Source organism: Halichoerus grypus, chromosome 7 (genome assembly GCF_964656455.1).
Source record: "Halichoerus grypus chromosome 7, mHalGry1.hap1.1, whole genome shotgun sequence".
NCBI lineage: Eukaryota > Metazoa > Chordata > Mammalia > Carnivora > Phocidae > Halichoerus > Halichoerus grypus.
Genome location: NC_135718.1, coordinates 139,476,345 through 139,496,946, shown reverse-complemented (window position 1 = coordinate 139,496,946; position 20,602 = coordinate 139,476,345).

Here is a 20,602-nt window from a genome sequence, read left to right as displayed (position 1 = left end):
TCTTCAACAAATGGTGTTGGGAAAATTGGACAGCCACATGCAGAAGAATGAAACTGGACCATTTCCTTACACCACACACAAGAATAGACTCCAAATGGTTGAAAGACCTCAATGTGAGACAGGAGTCCATCAAAATCCTAAAGGAGAACACAGGCAGCAACCTCTTCGACCTCAGCCGCAGCAACTTCTTCCTAGAAACATCGCCAAAGGCAAGGGAAGCAAGGGCAAAAATGAACTATTGGGACTTCATCAAGATAAAAAGCTTTTGCAAAGCAAAGGAAACAGTCAACAAAACCAAAAGACAACTGACAGAATGGGAGAAGATATTTGCAAATGACATATCAGATAAAGGGCTAGTATCCAAAATCTATAAAGAACTCATCAAACTCAACGCCAAAAGAACAAAGAATCCAATCAAGAAATGGGCAGAAGACATGAACAGACATTTTTCCAAAGAAGACATCCAAACGGCCAACAGACACATGAAAAAGTGTACAATATCGCTCGGCATCAGGGAAATCCAAATCAAAACCTCAATGAGATACCACCTCACACCAGTCAGAATGGCTAAAATTAACAAGTCAGGAAATGACAGATGTTGGCGGGGATGCGGAGAAAGGGGAACCCTCCTACACTGTTGGTGGGAATGCAAGCTGGTGCAGCCACTCTGGAAAACAGTATGGAGGTTCCTCAAAAAGTTGAAAATAGAGCTACCATACAACCCAGCAATTGCACTACTGGGTATTTACCCCAAAGATACAAAAGTAGGGACCCGAAAGGGTACGTGCACCCCGATGTTTATAGCAGCAATGTCCACAATAGCCAAACTGTGGAAAGAGCCAAGATGTCCATCGACAGATGAATGGATAAAGAAGAGGTGGTATATATATATAATGGAATATTATGCAGCCATCAAAAGGAATGAGATCTTGCCATTTGCAACGACGTGGATGGAACTGGAGGGTATTATGCTGAGTGAAATAAGTCAAACAGAGAAAGACATGTATCATATGACCTCACTGATATGAGGAATTCTTAATCTCAGGAAACAAACTGAGGGTTGCTGGAGTGGGGGGTGGGGTGGGAGGGATGGGGTGACTGGGTGATGGACACTGGGGAGGGTATGTGTTCTGGTAAGCGCTGTGAATTGTGCAAGACTGTTGAATCTCAGATCTGTACCTCTGAAACAAATAATGCAATATATGTTAAGAAAGAAAAAAAGAAGAAGAAGAATGTAGCAGGAGGGGAAGAATGAAGGGGGGGAAATCGGAGGGGGAGAAGAACCATGAGAGACGATGGACTCTGAAAAACAAACTGAGGGTTCTAGAGGGGAGGGGGGTAGGAGGATGGGTTAGCCTGGTGATGGGTATTGAGGAGGGCACGTTCTGCATGGAGCACTGGGTGTTATGCACAAACAATGAATCATGGAACACTATATCTAAAACTAATGATGTAATGTATGGGGATTAACATAACAATAAAAAATTAAAAAAAAATATATGTGGTTAAGGGGCACCTGAGTGGCTCAGTAGGTTAAGCATCTGCCTTCGGCTCAGGTCATGATACTGCGTGATCCTGGGATCGAGCCCTGTGTCAGGCTCCCTGCTCAGCAAGGAGTCTGCTTCTCCCTCTCCCTCTGCCCTGCTTGTGCTCTCTCTCTCTCTCTCAAATAAATAAATAAAATCTTAAAAAAAAAAATATGTAGTTGAATTTCAATTATTACTACCTACTGCCTCAGGCAATACTAAGGAGACATTATGAAAGACAATGATTGTCAAATGATAACTACTGATGTGAAAGCCCTCAAGAATGGGTAAGTTCAGTCTTAAATACAAATACCATGTTTCTCTGACTGAGTTCATCCAACCAAATATTCCTTTATGCAGCAGCTAGAAGGGAAAGGCCAACAATTAACTAATGTCACTCCTCTTATGTAATACCTTCTGGCGGAAGATTAAGACATGACTGTGGGGATATTGATGCAGATGGTGATTATAATGATAAAGATTAAAATTTTATTACATATTTATCGTGTGGGCACATGAGATTGGATCATACACAAAGTTTTTGAAAATCTAAGTATTTACAGCTGACCCAGTAGCTTCCAAACCTTACAGAAAATAGAAACCTAGCTACCTACACAATGACAAGAGAAAATGAATGTCTGTGAGGACTTGGAGATCATCTGTCAGGGTTACTTTTTAACTTATTTCCTACCATAAGGTTTTATTTTAATTCAATAAAAAATATGAATATTTTAACAAATTTAGTAGACTCTCAAAAGATATTATCTATTGACTTTGCTTTTTCAGTTGAGGCATGAGCTCTTCTGCACTACTCTAGCCTTCATATTACCAGTGGCACAAAAGCACAATTTTTACACTACTACAACTATGTAAACATTGTGCAAAGTCAAGTAATATATTGATTCTGACTCTTTTTCAAGACATTTGTTTTTCTTGGATTTAATAGTTGTCTGGGTCTTTTTTTTTTTTTTTTTTTAAGATTTTATTATTTATTTGAGAGAGAGACAGAGAGACAGAGAGCCTGAATGGGAGGGGCAGAGGGACAAGGATTCTGTGCTGAGTGCAGAGCCCATGGGGCAAGGGGGTGGTGGGGGAGGGGCTCAATCTCAGGATCCTGAGACCATGACCCAAGCCCAAATCACGAGTCTGAGTCTCAACCGATTGAGCCACCCAGGTGCCCCTAATTGTCTTAGTTGTTATTTGCTTAGTTTTCTAATTATTTCGAGTGTTCTTACAGTTGGGTGACATACTGGTCACTAATTTTTCAAAATGCTTGAACACCTTTCAAACACTCAAAATATTTATAATTTCTCTCTTAAAATTCTCTCTCTCTCTTTGTCCTTTTATTTCTTCTCCAACTGCGTGTACTTCCTCCTCCCTTTTTTCTGAGACCCACTTCCCACAGCCCTGTCTTTCCACTGTAATAAGGAGTGATTCACTTCAAGCACGGACATATAAGGCCATCGGGGGACTTCCCTCTTCCATGTCCTGTATCCCATAATCTTATTTTTACTTTACTGCCGCACTTTAGTGGTGCCTACCCTTCACAATTTTATAAAGAATGGAAAACATGACAGATTTAAAAACAAAAAACATTTTTTTATTTTTATTTTTATTTTTTTTAAAGATTTTATTTATTTATTTGAGAGAGAATGAGAGAGAGCACATGAGAGAGGGGAGGGTCAGAGGGAGAAGTAGGCTCCCTGCCGAGCAGGGAGCCCGATGCGGGACTCGATCCAGGGACTCCAGGATCATGACCTGAGCCAAAGGCAGTCGCTTAACCAACTGAGCCACCCAGGCGCCCCAACAAAAAACATTTTTATGATTCATTTCTGAAAATGCCTTTATCTAACCTCATCTTTGAGTTATAGTCTGATTGGCCATGGAAGTCTTAAGCTAACAAGCAGTTTCTCTTGAAATACTGACAGAATTACATCTTAGTCTTCTAATATTCAGGCTTATTGCTGAGAAGATGGATGCTATTCTTCAATTCCAAAATGCTTTTAAGATTTTTCCTCTAAAACGAGGTGTTCTGAAATTTCACAAAAACGTGATATGTGTGTGTGTATATGTTTGTGTGATTCATCATGCAATGCATGTGGCAAGCCCATTTAATCATCTAAGGACTAAAGTCTGGGGAACGTTTTTGTATTTTTCTTTTATAATTCCTTTTTTTTTTTTTTTTTCCTTTTCACCACACGTTCCTATTGTCAGAGGTTGGAGTGTCTAAAATTTCTTCTCTAAAGTTCATCTGTTGATCTTTTTTACTATTTTCAGAGTAATTTTACTGACTTTATCTTCCAACTTTTCCATTGCTTTTATGGTTTTGCCATTATTTTTTCTTTAATATATTTAAATTCTAAACTCTAAGTCTTGTTACTATAATGTGTCTCTATATATCATACTGTTCTAGCTTCACAAATATAATAATGCCTCATAATTTGCAGTGATTTTAATGACCATTTGGAAGCTTCCTATACTTCATCTCTTTTGTTAAATCTCTTTTCTGTTGTTGTTGACATTGCCATTGTTTTATTGTTGATGTTTTTATCTGTCTCTTTCATCTTGGACGTTTTTCTAGGTCCCGTGATTATTGAGTCTCCACTCCCAGTTAAAATGGAGTCTTTAAAAGCTAATTTAAAACTGAGGTCATAGGTCTCTTATATAGAGGGTAAGTTAATATAAAATTATGAAAAGTGTTGACATACATTTACAGAGAATGACTAGATAGTTATATGTCTTTTTGTTGGGAAATCCCAAATATCATAAACTGTAACTTCTCAAAGAGTCCAATTTCTCAAGCTAAAGTTCTCTAACATATTGGCTGGAGTGTTTGTGGCGTGAGGTGTGGGAAGGAGAAAGCTATGCTTCACTGCCCACATTCTAGTGCTATCACATATACTTTCAAAGTCTTCCTGCCTTGACCACATGGTTCCCCACCATCTACATGGTATCTGCCACTTTTGTGTCTCTCTAGGATTTTGTAGCAGTGGAATGGCTGACTCCTTGTTATTTTTCTCTGTAGGGATTAGGCTGGAACTTCTTTTGTTGGTTGAAGTCAGTTGCCATTTCCCCATCTGTTTACTCTTTCTCAGAATGTTGTCAACATAATTCACCTCCTATTATCAACTCTTACATTCTTGTTTTGTGGATTTAAACAATTGTTTATCATTTTATTGACTGAATTGTTTGGAAAAATTTCGGTGATTTCTCGTTTTTATAAAGCCAAGTTTGATCATTTATATTTTCCTCAATTGTTTTTGATTATATCATGACTTTAATATGCACTGCCACAGAATAGAACATAATTTGCACTGAATTTTAGTTTCTTTTGTATCTGTGTTCATGTCCCCTTTTTATTCATGTTTGTTTTTCTTTTGATATTTTTATTCAGTTAGATAAGGTCTGTTTCAGTTTGATTCTTTAACACAATATGCATTTCTAATACTGAGTCTATTAGTGATTGTAACTTTGACTAACCATATAAGTTATATGTGTTAATCCTGAGTGCACAAGAGACTATTGAGAACATAATTTTCTTTTCTTCTAAAATGTCATATCAGAGGTCCTTTTTTTCCTTTTCTTTTGTAATGGGTTTGCATGGTTATTATTACCTAGCTTATTCTTTGTTTTGGATATTTCATTTGTAATTCTTTTAGTTCACTTATAATTCAACTTGTAAACATTGTAAAAACAAGTAAAAGTTAATTTAGATTTCATGTTCTACCCCTCATAGTTATTACTTATTTAGCCAAATACATTAACCATATTATTTAGAGCAATTATATACTCATTCATTTCTTCCCAACTTGATTTGTCAAAGGCTGAGTCATTTTTATAATTTTTATTCATATATTTTAATTTCAGAATTTCTTCTAGTTGACTCTTGTTGTTACTCATGCAGAAAGGTACATGATTATTATATCTTTATCATGGATTTAATATTACAAAAATGTAAATTATATATGTTGCTCTATTTAATGTTTCTTGACTGAGAACATAATGAATTAGCCATTTAATAAATACCAGTTGTTACTATTATTATACTTTTCCAAGTTTTACATTTTATAATATGATGATAATAATGATGCTGACATTATTCATTGCTTCTGAGAATTGTTGCATGTAAGGTGTTTTAAAAATGCCTGACAAATATTAAGAACTCAAAAATTTTAGCTTTCTTCTTTCTCTTCCAGTTTCTCACCTCCTATCCTCTTATTGTTTAAATTTTCTTTTCATCTCTTTTATGCTCTTACAATTATATTTTATTCTTTGAACCAACTTTAAAGCTTTGCTCTTAATAGAACACAGAAGCTTAGCTGTAAATCAAACTTTATCTTCATGATATCAAGCTCTCTTCTGTACTCTATAAACTGTATTTCTGTTAGTTTTTTCTTTAGTAATTTTCAACAATGCATTTAATTTTTATATTTCAATAGTTGCTATATTTAAGGAAAATGTTTCTCTAATTATCAAATCAAAATTAAATCATCTTTTATCACCATATAACATAAGAAAATTAACTTTTTATTTCTACACATTACTCTTTCATTCCTGGTTATGTTTAAATGACTAAATTCCTATGTGTTTTTATTATGTGTATTTTATTATCAGGATACTTTTAACCTTAAAGTTTGTTTTGGAATCTATACATGGCACGTATGAAAATAAATTAACTGATGTAAATTTACTTGTGCTTTTTCCTAATCTTGCATTCTATTTTGATTTGTCTCTGGTTGGCTGTGATACAAGCAAATTCTGGGAACTGTTTTCAGAAAGCTATATATTCTGAGTACTTACATACCTAAGAGAGTTTTTTATGTCTTAAACATAAGACACCTGGTAACAGTTGATGGCTTGTTTTTTTTGTTTGTTTGTTTGTTTACTATCAAAATGCTAAATTTTGTTTCACTTAGTTTTTTAATTTTTATTTTTTAGAGGGCGAGAGTAGGGAGAGGGAGAGAGAATCCCAAGCAGGCTCGACACCCAGTGCAGAGCCCCATGCGGGGCCAAACACAGGGCTCGATCTCACGACCCTGGGATCATGACGTGAGCCAAAATCAAGTCAGATGCTTAACCAACTGAGCCACCCAGGCACCCCTGTTTCATTTAGTTTTTGCAGTAAACATACCCGAGGATAGCTTTTTAAAAAATAAAAAATCTTTCCTTATTTTTAATGTGTGTTCCTTTTATTTAGCCATTGATTTTTTTCTTCCCTGGATATCTGTATCATTCTTTATTTCCAAATTCCAAAATTTTTAATTTTCTAATCTGCAGAAACTTGTCATATGAGGAAACTTTTCACTTCAATTAAGTTTTGGAACATGGTTTTTATTAATTTGTCCCTGTGTTTTATTATTTTATTTTATTAAGATTTTTTATTTATTCATTTGAGACTGAGAGAGAGAGAGAGAGAGAGAGGGCATGAGCAGGAGAGAAAGAGGCAGAAGGAAAGGGAGAAGTAGACTCCCCACTGATCCGGGAGCCTGAGGACCGGGGCTGGATCCCAGGATCCGGAGATCATGACCTGAGCTGAAGGCAGATACTTAACCATTTGAGCGACCCAGGCACCCCCCCTCCTGTGTTTTATTATAGACCTACATAATTGACATAATAGTTCCTTTTTATTTGTTATCATAACTCTCATTTTTTCACATTATTTTAACTTCCTTAATTTTCTTTCTTTTGAATCATTTTGGAATTCATCTTAGCTTTATTTTTCAAAAAATTGTTTTATATTTTTCTGTAATATTAATTCTATGCTGTAATGTGATTTCTTAGTCTTATTTTTTAAATTAATGTTCACATAATGATCTGGAGATGTCCATAACACATAAATGATAAAAAAAAAAAAAAAACCTACAATACAACTTTAAGCTCTTGGATTCTACAGATACATTTTAAGTATACTGTATGTTTTTTGGCATTTTGATGAAGAGGTCTTGTCTTCCGTTTATATCTTTCTAAATTTAATGTCAATCGTACCCATCCAAATCAAACAAGATATTTGATGGTTTTATTTCTACTTCATCCCACAATCACCAAATGCATATTTCTTTTATTATAGTAATGCCATTTTTTAATGCTTAACGATGAAAAAGTACATTTTTTTTGATTAATGGGTAATTCTTACTAAATATGAAGAGTGAGAGTAATAGATTCTAGGTAATTGTTCCTAGAAAACCTGTATTCAAATTGATTTTGGTAGGCTGTAATAATGAGCCAAAAGCAATATGTTAACTTTCACATGGTTAAATGTAAAGATCTGCATTAAGATTTTTAAAATTGCTTGAAATTATTTTCTATCAAAATAACAAGTCGTTTTCCCTCAGAGGGGGTCATTATGAGATAAAATATTTTTTTAACAAAATATGACTGAGTGCACTTATAGTTTTTCTCTGATAAAGATAATAACACTATCACTGTATATTGTATTGATCACACAAAACCTGGCACATTATGTTTCTATTAGTCACTCCACTAAAGTAGTTCTTTAGAAACAAGAAAATCCAAAAATCAATTTAAATGTAAGAAGTTTGAAGATCTTGTCCTAGAAAGTAATTTAATGAAATGAGTAAGTGACCCCAAATGTTTGAAGGCACATTAAATGAGAGAAAGGATTTGTCTTGTTTTGTTTCTCCAGAAGGCTAAAACGTGAAGATCCATGTCAATTCAACATAAAGAATTGCCTCAAAATTAGCTTTATAACAAAAAGTCAAACTTTCCCTAATGGGGTGAATTATCTTCCTAGAAAGATTCACATAAATACAGGGTTGTAGAAGGGGTTTTCCAGTTTCTTTTTCTTCCAACATCAAATCCATACTTGGACTCTAAAATAGGATTTGGTTTCAATGATAAAGATATTTTGATAAAATCTGACAAGTTTTTAGTAACTAACATATAAAAATGGACAATGGACAGATTAATTCTTTCATTTAAAAATATCTAATAGATATAAATAGCTTATTCAAAGTGCAGTGCTCAGCACTGAGAACATAACAATGAAGGAAGGCAGATATGGGCTTGGCTTGTTTGGATCTGTGGTAGGTGGAATGATATCCCTCTCCCGAAGATATCCATGTCTTAATCCCAAGAACCTTGTGAATATATTACTTCACATGACAAAGGGGGATTTGCAGATGTGATTTATTTAAGGATCTTGAGTTTGGGAGATTGTGTTGGATGCTTCAAGTGGGCCCAATATGATAAAAAAAAAAAAAGTCCACATAAGAGGGATGCAGGAAAGTCAGAGTCAGAAGGTGATAAGGTGTTGGAAGCAGAGGGAAAAAAGGTGATGTGAAAATGAAATGAGAGTTGAGAGTGGTATGGGGCCATGAGTCAAGAAATACAGATGGAAAAGATCACTGCTAATTACAATCAATATATATAACTTTCTTTCTTTGACACTACATTTGGTTTTATCAATACAGTTTTTTTTATTTTTTTTACAAATTTTTTGTATATAATCTATAAATACAAATTAAAGAAGTTAGTTTTTCAGAAGTAATTTATGACAGATAATTAATCCATTTGAGATGACAAAAATCTTTTGAACTTTGTCTTCATGTATAGCATTCTTAACAGGTGGTAAATTTTTTAAGTAGGATAAAAATAAAAATAAGACTATTGATCACTTATTACTGCAAGGTAATACATTTTATATACCATGTTATAGTCAGTCAGTTCATGGGCTTAACCTTGTTATCTGGTTTTACCTCTGAAAGACCTGAATGCCCCCAGTATCCATTCCTCATAACTAGAAAACTAAAATTTAATTTGTTTCATGTTTTCACCTCCTCCATGGCCATTTGGATTGTGTCCATAGGTGACTTTGATTGTATCCATCCACTGTTTCAAGATTCCATGGACTAAACTGGCTTCTAGCTCTTAACTAACTCTTCCTTTGTTCTGTGCACCTTCTGAAATCCAGGTCACATACTCAATTTGTTTTATGAAACCACCAACCTAACTCCCAACTAAAATTCCACAATTTTAGATCAGTTTATTTTCAGATATTGCCTTTTCAGGTTTTGACCTAAAAAGTTAGATGTCAAGCACTCAATTATTTTTTTCATATCCACTGAAATCTTTCTGCTATTGCTGAATTCTTCTCTGAGAATTTTTTTTCTTGATACACAACGGTCTTTTATAAGTTTATTTCAGATTATATAACATTTAAAATTAATGTAGATATATAAGAACAAGGAATTTGGCCCTTTAAAGTATAATTAATTATATTAATTGATTTACAAAGATATTTCAAAGTAACATATCTATCATTGATCCAACAATATAAAATTTATTTTTTATTATTAAATGTTATGCTGAGAAGTTAAAATGATCTTTGACAAGTGGTATTATTAACAATTTAATATTTTCAAAATTTTCAAATAATTCATTATTTATAAAAATGCGTGATAAAAAGTCTCTGAAATGGTGCCAGAAATTAGGTCTAAATAAAGCATTTGGATCAAGGTTTTTTAAAAAGAGAAAGCAGAAGTTGTTAGTAAATTAAAATTAAGTTGTCATGGGATGTCAAAGGCTTCTATCCATTAAAGATCCTACATTTTAAATTTTACATATTACCCTAAGTATGTACATATTTAAATTAATTTTAAGAAAGAAGTAAAGTTTATCACTTTATAAAACATCTGCAAATCTATTAACAGCATTTCTGCAATCATATAATTAAGAATTTTTAAATTTCACTATTGTTCCTCAAATTGCGCTTATAATGTACTTCAAATCACATTTCCCTAATAAAAGCTCATATGATAGTTTCTGATTACTTTGGTTTTTGTCACTATTAGACAAAGTTCAAAGAAAGCTCTCTTCTTCTGTTCTTAGCTTGAACTTGACTTAGTCTAAGATTAATGTAATTATTAGTGTTTTTTAAATGAATAAATGGATGAGTACTTGTTGCATTTAGCTGGAAGTATCATAATACTTTTTGATTATTATTTGTGTGTATTACTGATTCTTTGAAGTAAATGTATTCCTTATTAATAAGTTATTGGGACTGTTGTTTTATCTGATTTATCTAGAACAGGACTGCCAAAGGATCTATTTCACAGCAATTGGTTATTGTACTTTAAACACAAATCTTTTATGTTATTATATATTCATATCTGTTAGAACCTCAAAACAAAATGAGGAATGCAGGGTTACCAAAATTTTTCCTTCCTTCACTATTGCATCATGGCTTGAAATGAAAAATTTTGGAATTGTTTCCCCATTGAGATGGCTGTGTTAGTGATGATGAAGAGAATCTTGATGTCTAGGAGGCTTTTTGTTTTCCAGGTTTATTAAAATATAATGGATAATATTGTATAAGTTTAATGTGTACCATGATGATTTTATATACATATAGATTGTAAAATAATTACCACGATAAGGTAAGTTAACACACTGATCACCTCACATAGTTACTACTGTGTGTGTGTGTGTGTGTGTGTGTAGGGGGTAGGGTGGGGAGGTGTGTGTGGTAAGAACAAGATCTACTCTTCTAGGAAATTTCCAGTATACAATACAGTATCATTAACTTTAGTCACCATACAGCACATTACATCCCCAAAACATATTCATCTTATAATAAAAAAATGTGTCCCACTCACTGGGCCCTGGAAACCACCAAACTACTCTCTATTTATGAGTTCACCTTTTTTAGATTTCTAGGATGCTTTGACAAGACAGTCTTTTGAATATCTCTCTGAATATCAATACCAACATGTTATTATCTAGAATAATAAACTTTAATCATTTGTTGACGATTACATACAATTAGATAAATTGCCATGTTATCTGACAAGGTTTATATATTAAGACTAGCACTGATGAGGACTCATTTTTTTCAAAGAAGTCAGATCCCCTAAGGGGAAAATCATTTATGATGCTTCATGAGTTAGAGCCAAGTGTACAATTTACACCTCTAAGGGTTAGATTTGGAAGGCAAGGAACATGTCTTCATGTCTTTATGATTTTCACTTGATCTAGATAAGAGCTCAGTACTCAGGGGAAACAAAATATAAACAGCAAAACAAAATAATTAAAAACTGAAAATAAAAAAAAAAATGTTTTTGTGGCTTACCTTAGATTAGTTAAAAGACCATCAGGGCACTCAGAATTCAGAGAAACTGATTGATAAAGAAGGCCACTATATCATAATAAAGGGGTCTATCCAACAACAAGATCTAACAATTGTAAATATTTATGTCCCTAACTTGGGAGCCGCCAAATATATAAATAAATTACTAACAAACTTAAAGAATGCCATTGATAATAATACAAAAATAGTAAGGGATTTTAACACCCCATTCATAGCAATGGACAGATCATCTAAGCAGAAAATCAACAAGGAAACAAGGGCTTTGAATGACACTGGACCAGATGGACTTACAGATAGATTCAGAGCATTTCATCCTAAAGCAGCAGAATACACATTCTTTTCAAGTGCAAATGGAAATTCTCCAGAATAGATCACATACTGGGTCACAAGTCAGGCCTCAACCAGTACAAAAAGATTGAAATCATACCATGCATATTTTCAGATCACAACACTATGAAACAAAGTCAACCACAAGAAAAAATTTGGAAAGACCACAAATATATGAAGGTTAAAGAACATCCTACTAAATAATGAATGGGTTAACCAGGAAATTAAAGAAGAATTAAAAGAACACATGGAAGCAACAAAAATGAAAACACGACAGTCCAAAATCTTTTGGATGCAGCAAAGGTAGTCAAAAGAGGGAAGTATATAACAATACAGGCCTTCCTGAAGAAGCAAGAAAAATCTCAAATACGTAACCTAACCTTACAAGCTAGGAAAAGAACAGCAAAGAAAGCCAAAATCCAGGAGGAGAAGGGAAATAATAAAATTAGAGCAGAAATCAATGATATTGGAATAAAAAAACAAAACAGTAGAACAGATCAATGAAACTAGGAGCTCATTCCCTGAAAAATAAACAGAACTGATAAACCCCTAGCCAGACTTAACAAAGAGAGAAGAGAAAGGACCCAAATTAATAAAATCATGAATGAAACAGGGTAGAGCACAACCAAAACCCCAGAAATACAAACAATTAGAATATTAGGAGCAATTATATGCCAAAAAAATAGGCAGTCTGGAAGAAATGGATAAATTCTTGAAACATATAAACTACCGAAACTGAATCAGGAAGAAATAGAAAAACTGAACAGACCCATAACCAGCAAAGAAATTTAATCAGTAATCAAAAACCTCCCACCAAACAAGAGTCCAGGGCTGGATGGCTTCCCAGGGGAATTCTACCAAACATTTAAAGAAGAATTAATACCTATTTTTCTGAAACCATTCCCAAATAGAAGTAGAAGGAAAACTTCCAAATTCATTCTATGAAGCTTACCTTGATTCCAAAACCAGACAATGACCCCACTCAAAAGGAGAATTATAGACCAATATCCCTGATGAACATGGATGCAAAAATTCTCAACAAGATACTAGCTAATTGAATCCAACAGTATATAAAAAGAATCATTCACCACAACCAGGTGGGATTTATTCCTGGGCTGCAGGGGTGGTTCAATATCTGCAAATTGATCAACATGATACACCACATTAATACAAGAAAGGATAAGAACTATATGATCCTCTTGATAGATGCAGAAAAAAAGCATTTGACAAAATACAGCATCCTTTCTTGATAAAAAAAACCCTCAAGAAAGTAGGGATAGAAGAAACATACTTCAACATCATAAAGTCCACATACAAAAGACCCACAGCTAATATCATCCTCAATGGGGAAAACTGAAAGCTCTTCCCCTCAGGTCAGGAACATGACAGGGATGCCCACTCTCAGCACTCTTGTTCAACATAGTACTGGAAGTCCTAGCTTCAGAAATCAGACAACAAAAAGAAATAAAAGTCATCCAATTTGGCAAGGTAGAAGTCAAACTTTCACTCTTCGCAGATGGTGTGATATTCTATGTAGAAAACACAAAAGACTCCACCAAAAAATTGCTAGAACTGATACAGGAATTCAGCAAAGTCATAGGATATAAAATCAATGCACAGAAGTCTGTTGCATTTGTATACACCAATAATGAAAAAGCAGAAAGAGAAATCAAGGAATCAACACCATTTTTAATTGCACCAAAAACCATAAGATACCTAGGAATAAACCTAACCAAAGAGGTAAAAGATCTGTATTCTGAAAGCTATAGAACACATATGAAAGAAATTGAAGAAAACACAAAGAAATGGAAAAACATTCCATGTTCATGGATTGGAAGAAAAAATATTGTTAAAATGTCAATACTACCCAAAGCAATCTACACATTTAATGCAATCCTTATCAAAATAACACCAGCATTTTTCACAGAGCTAGAATAAACAATCCTCAAATTTGTATGGAACCACAAAAGACCCAGAATAGACAAAGCAATGATGAAATAGAGAACCAAAGCTGGAGACATCACAATTCCAGATTTCAAGCTGTATTACAAAGCTGTAATCATCAAGACAATATGGTACTGGCACAAAAACAGACTCAGGTTAATGGAACAGAATAGAGAACCCAGAAATAGACCCACAACTATATGGCCAACTAATCTTCGACAAAGCAGAAAAGACTATCCAATGGAAAAAAGACAGTTTCTTCAACAAATGGTGTTGGGAAAACTGGACAGAACATGAAGAAGAATGAAACTGGACCACTTTCTTACACCATACACAAAAATAAATTAAAAATGGATGAAAGACCTAAATGTGAGACAGGAATACATCAAAATCCTAGAAGAGAACACAGGTAGCAACCTCTTTGACCTGGGCCATTAGCAACTTCTTACTTGACACATCTCCAGAGGCAAGGAAAACAAAAACAAAAATGAACTATTGGGACTTCATCAAGGTAAAAAGCTTCTGCACAGCAAAGGAAACAACAAACTAAAAGGCAAAAAACAGAATGGGAGAAGATGCAAATGCCATATTAGATAAAGGGCTAGTATCCAAAATCTATAAAGAACTTATCAAACTCAACACCCAAAAATAAAAAATCCAGCTAAGAAATGGGCAGAAGACATGAACAGACATTTCTCCAAAGAAGACATCCAGATGACTAACAGACACATGTAAAAAATGATCAACATCACTCATCATCAGAGAAATACAAATTGAAACCACAATGAGATGCCTCCTCATACTGGTCAGAATAGTTAAAATTAACAACTCAGGAAACAACAGATGTTGGTGAGGATGAAGAAAAAGGGGAATCCTCTTACACTGTTGGTGGGAATGCAAACTGGTGCAGCCATTTTGGAAAACATTATAGAGGTTTCTGAAAAAGTTAAAAAATAGAACTAGCATATGACCCAGCAATTGCACTACTAGGTATTTATCCAAAGGACACAAAAATTTTGATTTGAAGGGGCACATGCACCTGAAGTTTATAGCAGCATTATAAACAATAGCCAATTTATGGAAAGAGCCCAAATGTTCATTGACTGATGAATGGATAAAGAAGATGTGGTATGTACACACACACACACACACACAATGGAATGTCACACATCCATCAAAAAAAATGAAATTTTGCCATTTGCAACAACATGGATGGAACTAGAATATATTATGTTAAGCAAAATAAGTCAGTCAGAGAAAGACAAATACCATAGGATTTCAGTTATATGTGGAATTTAAGAAACAAAACAAACTAACATAGGGGAAGTGAAGGAAAAATAAAATAAGGTAAAAACAGAGAGGGAGGCAAACCATAAGAGACTCTTAACTATAAGGAACAAACTGAAGGTTGATGGAAGGGAGGTAGGTGGGAGGATGGGGTAAGTGGGGGATGGGCATTAAGGAGGGCACTTGTAATGAGCACTAGGTGTTATATGCAAGTGATGAATCACTAAATTTTACCCCTCAAACTAATACCTATATGTTAACTAACTTGAATTTAAATAAAATGTTGAAAACAAAAGAGAAACTGATTTATTCAGAAGCAAAATACTGTGTTTCTGGTACACAGAATGATAATGATAGAGATATCACCAGGTGGCATTGCAATTCACTCACGATACAAATAAATAAATTACTTAAATTACATAAATTTTTAAAAATAAAACAATATATTTAGAAATTATTCTTCTCCTCCAAACTCAACTCTAGGTAATGTCTCTTTTCTCAATTTTTGCAATTTTCAACAGACTAGAAGGAAAGTGGTTTACGTTTTAGTGAGTCGATTTGGGAGAAAACTAACACTAATTATAGGGTTTCAAATAGAAACAAATAAGTGTATTTCTCATCAAAAAAAAAAAAAAAAGAAAGCTAGTCTGAGCTATAGATCACTAGATTTTTGTCCATAATATCAATATTTTTTAAACCTCATGCTGATTTTTTTACAAATAATTTTTAAATTACTACTAAAATTTAGAGATAGTGTTTTTACAAATCTGCATTCATAGCATAGAAGTCATTGGACTGCACAAATCAGTCTTTGCTTTTGTTGAGATAAATATGATTTTTCATTCCTAAGATGGTCTCAAGAAAATTACAGATGTATTGTACTTACAGAAGATACAAAATGAGTAGAAAACATCAATTATAAGCATCAGTGCATTAAATTAGTTTATACACTTTGCTAGTTTTAAACAAAGAAGTTTTTTTTTTTTTTTTTTTTTTTTTTTTTTAAAGATTTTATTTATTTATTTGACAGAGAGAGACACAGCGAGAGAGGGAACACAAGCAGGGGGAGAGGGAGAAGCAGGCTTCCGGCAGAGCAGGGAGCCCGATGCGGGGCTCGATCCCAGGACCCTGGGATCATGACCTGAGCCGAAGGCAGACGCCTAACGACTGAGCCACCCAGGCGCCCCTAAACAAAGAAGTTTTGCTCTTTGTATTTCTCATAAAAAGTGAGGTGTAAAATATAGTGTGTCCCCTTCTCTGTTATACCATAGGTAAGCAATGTGTCCTAGAAGAGTAAAAAAAAAAATGTTTCTAGTTTGATTGGCATGCATTTACTTTTTAATGCAGTATGATATTTTTAAAATTTCAACAATATAGATCTTTTTATATGGAAGTTTTATTATTCCATTAAAGATTCTTGATATTGTATTTATGAGTTTTTCTGAATTATGTATTTTGGTAGGTGACAATTGCTTGACAAAATAACTTTTGTATAATTTCATGTGTGGTAAGGTCAATAGTTTATCTGTGTAACTGTTTGGATGATTTCCAGTTATTAATCAACCCTACATGTTTCTTCAAAAACCTTATTTTATAACTAATAGACTTTCTCATAATGCAATGAGCTTGCCAATATTTCAATGCAAATTGGTGTGACACTATTAAGTTCTATACTGAGGCAACACTAAATTACTCTTGACTCATAATTAAACACTTGTTCTAAGCATGTAAACTCCTTGTCCTCAAAAGAACAACTAACTTGCTGCACATATTTGAACACTGGGAACTGGCTTAATAAGTTGAGTCTCAGGTCAAGACATTCCCAGGCTTATCAAGAACACCTGCACAAAATTCAGTGTGACCACTACCCTCTTGAGTCACTTTACCAATATTCTGATTATGAAATGTATTCATACTAAGATATTTGAAAAACTTTTAGTTATTTATCATTATGACTGATTCTAGAGGGTAAATTGCATCATACAAAAGAAAGACAAATGGAAAACATTCACAGCTCAGTCTGAGTAAACCACAGGGCCCTGATTAACCCATCAAATGATGTGAAGTACTATAATGATATACTGTATTACACTGTACTATACTATACTATAATGATGTACTGTATGTTGGCTAATTGAACACTAATAATTTCTTAACTGGGTAAGAGAAGTAAGTCATATGAAAAAGTAAAATGTCATATATATATATATATATATATATATACAGTCAGCAAGCAGTAGAGTTGGAACCCAGAGATGCCTACACCAGGTGTTAAACCCAGCTACAAGTTGCCGCACCCACAGGAGAGCGGTGTACAGATAAATAGGGAGAATATATAATGGGATGCTGGAAAGCTGGGTATAGGAGTTTAGAATTACTGCTGTGGGCAGTTAGATGCCATTGGAATGTCCAGATCAATAGGACTTGGTTATTCTATTCTGTTTTCTTTTCTTTTCTTTTTTCTTTCCTTTTCTTTTCTCTTTTCTTTTTTCTTTCCTTTTTCTTTTTTCTTTTCTTTTCATTTTTTCTTTTCTTTTCTTTTTTTCTTCTTTCCTTCCTTTTTTCTTCTTTTAAGAGTTCAGCTTTTTATTGAAATTGTTACAAGAGGTTTAGTCAAAAAAAACCAAAGCCCATGTGATCACTCGATGCCCGAGATTCTTCTGCTTGCTTCCCCTTTCTTCTCCTTGGCTGGGGCCACAGAGGTGGAGAGGGCTGGAGCTCCCTCTGGTGCAGTGCGGGCTGCTGAGGCAGGTCCACCAAGCCTAGTGCTGCAGATGAAGTTCCCAATGTTGACATTGGCCACGGCCTTTGCAAACCAACCTGGCCAGAAAGGCTCAACATTTATACTAGCTGCTTTAATGAGAGCATTGATCTTATCCTCAGTGACGGTCACGTCATCGCCATGCTGATGAGGGCAGTAGGTGCAGCAAGATCAGGGTCTGAGGCCATGGTGTGGGAGGCAGCTACAGGTCTGGCACTAGTCACCCGGTGAAGTGAGGGCCTTGGAAGGACTGAGGACCTTACTGGAAGCTGAGGAAAACTGTTTCTTGAATTATAAATGCATTAGCCAGCCATGTATAGATGTATCATTTATCAGTTCTTACGTAAATGGTAAAATTACAGTTTTTGTTAGTCCAGATTATAGGAGAGGTGAGGAATGAATTCAACACCCAATCCTATACTGAATCTTATACTGACAGAAAAAGAGGGAAAAAGAAATGTGTTGTAAAAGACTAGAGTGTGTTGATTGACAAAATTACAATTAGGGTGGAAATTAGATAAAAATATACCTTTAATAAATTTGCTAAACTTGGCAGCTATATTATGGTAAAATAAGAGAATATCTTTATTCTTAGGAAATATGTCCTGAAACATTAAAGGATAAGGTCTGGGATGTATGGCACTCACTTTGAAATGGTTCAGAAAAAATTACAAGTAAGTAAATGAATCAATGATAAAGCCAATGAAGTTAAATGTTAGCTCTAGGTGAATCTGTATAAAGCTTCATCATTTTTTGTCCTGATCCTATTCTCACAACTTTTCTTCAAACTTTTAGTTATTTCCAAATAAAATGTTTCCAAAAGAAGAGAGATTTTAATCTTGTTGAGGAGAAATTATCTTTTCAAATGAGAGGATAATACAAAGCTGTAGAAATAAAACAAAGTTCCAAATTAGTTTTACAAATAAGGACTGTAACAGAAGGAGACAACTGAGGATCAAAATGAGGATGAGGAGAGCCCCTCACCACTCACCAAATCAGGACTTTGTCCCCCCAGCCTTCCATCACTTGTCTGAGTCATTCATTTCTACCACTTTAGTGAATTATGAGCATATAAGTTTGTTTCAGTATTACCCTTCTTTTTAAGATCTTGGTCTAAGACAGGAATCAGCAAACTACAGCACACTGGGCAAACTGAAGCAAAGCTTGTGAGCTACGAATGATTTTTACACTTTTCTTTTCTTTTCTTTTTTTTTTTTTTTTTTTTACATTTTTTAAAAGGTTGCAAAGGCTGGAGGAGGAAGAGGAGAAATGTGACAGAATCCTTATGTGGCTTACAAAGCATAAAATTTTACTATCTGACCCTTTATATACAAAGTTTGTAAAACTTTGTCTATAAATTTCTAAAAGACCAGAACTGTGTGTTCCACATAGGAGTGTTTGCCAGTTACTTATTGAATAAGGAAGAGATCATTTAGATCTAAAAGTATTGAAGACAATTTCACATAGGGCATAAGATTTATACTCAACACTCAGAAATATGCATTGGTTAAGTAAAAAAAAAACTGCAAGATGCTGTGGCATTTCTGGGAAGAGGAATAATGCAAAGTCACTAAAGTACAGAACACACAGCACTTAGAGCATTTAGAAGGAAGTCCCAGTCATATTTCTGAAAGCTTAGAGACCCATTTTGTAATTGGCATTATATTTTTATGAAATATTCATGTGGTTTTATTTATTTCTTGTCTTCACAAGTAAGGTTCTCTCCTTAGTTAACCCAAAGCTTCCATCTCCCTATGGTAGAAATAAGGGCAAGTATTTTACAATTAATCAAGAAAGAATGAAAATACAAACTGTAAATTAAAATTTAGATTCTGAGAGTAAAAATATAATTTTGCAGCAAGATAATAGTCTTAAAATAGAAACTATTGAGAAAAAAAGTATATGTTGAGTTCTTTGAATGTTATTTAAAATTTTATTACATTGGGCAAGTAAATAAAAGTCTGCTCTTTCTAGGCTGAGGCTTGTTGGTTTTTTTTGTTTGTTTGTTTGTTTTTTTGTTTTTTTGGTAAATCAGGGTAACAGGAAGATGGACAGAGAGAGGGGAATAAAGTCTTAAAAGTGCATTTCCCTGTCCTCTGGGCCCTTAGGTCCATGCAGTAAGGGAGAGGCACATAACACAGTCTAGGTGAGTAAAGTGGAACCCAAGGATATCTTTTAGGTGGAGACCTCGATGTTGGCATTTCTTGTAAGTGGTGAGGTAATGGTGTATAGTCACTATAGCTACATAGATGTGTCTGCATTCTCACGGCCAGGACAATTCCTGGTGTGTGGTGAGAGTCACAGAAAAAGCAAGGAGTGCTATTAGACCATTAGGTCAAGTACTGGTACTTGGGTACCTAGAGCAAGTCTGGGGCTCTGGGTTCTACAATGGGCCCCCACATAAAACCCCACTCAAGCCAGGTGTGACCCGTTCCACAGGCCAGAGATGAGACAGCTTTAGTGACCAAGAGCGAAGATCAGTGAAGATCCTTTGGACGCTAGTGGATACTTTTTCTACGGTACATCCTTTTCCACCATATCATGTATGTTCCTTCCCTCCCATAGGAAAAGCAGGGGAGAGAGTTAAGATTTGTTGAAACAATAACAACAATAACAAACAGAGCAATTCAATCCAAAAACTGTATTAATGTC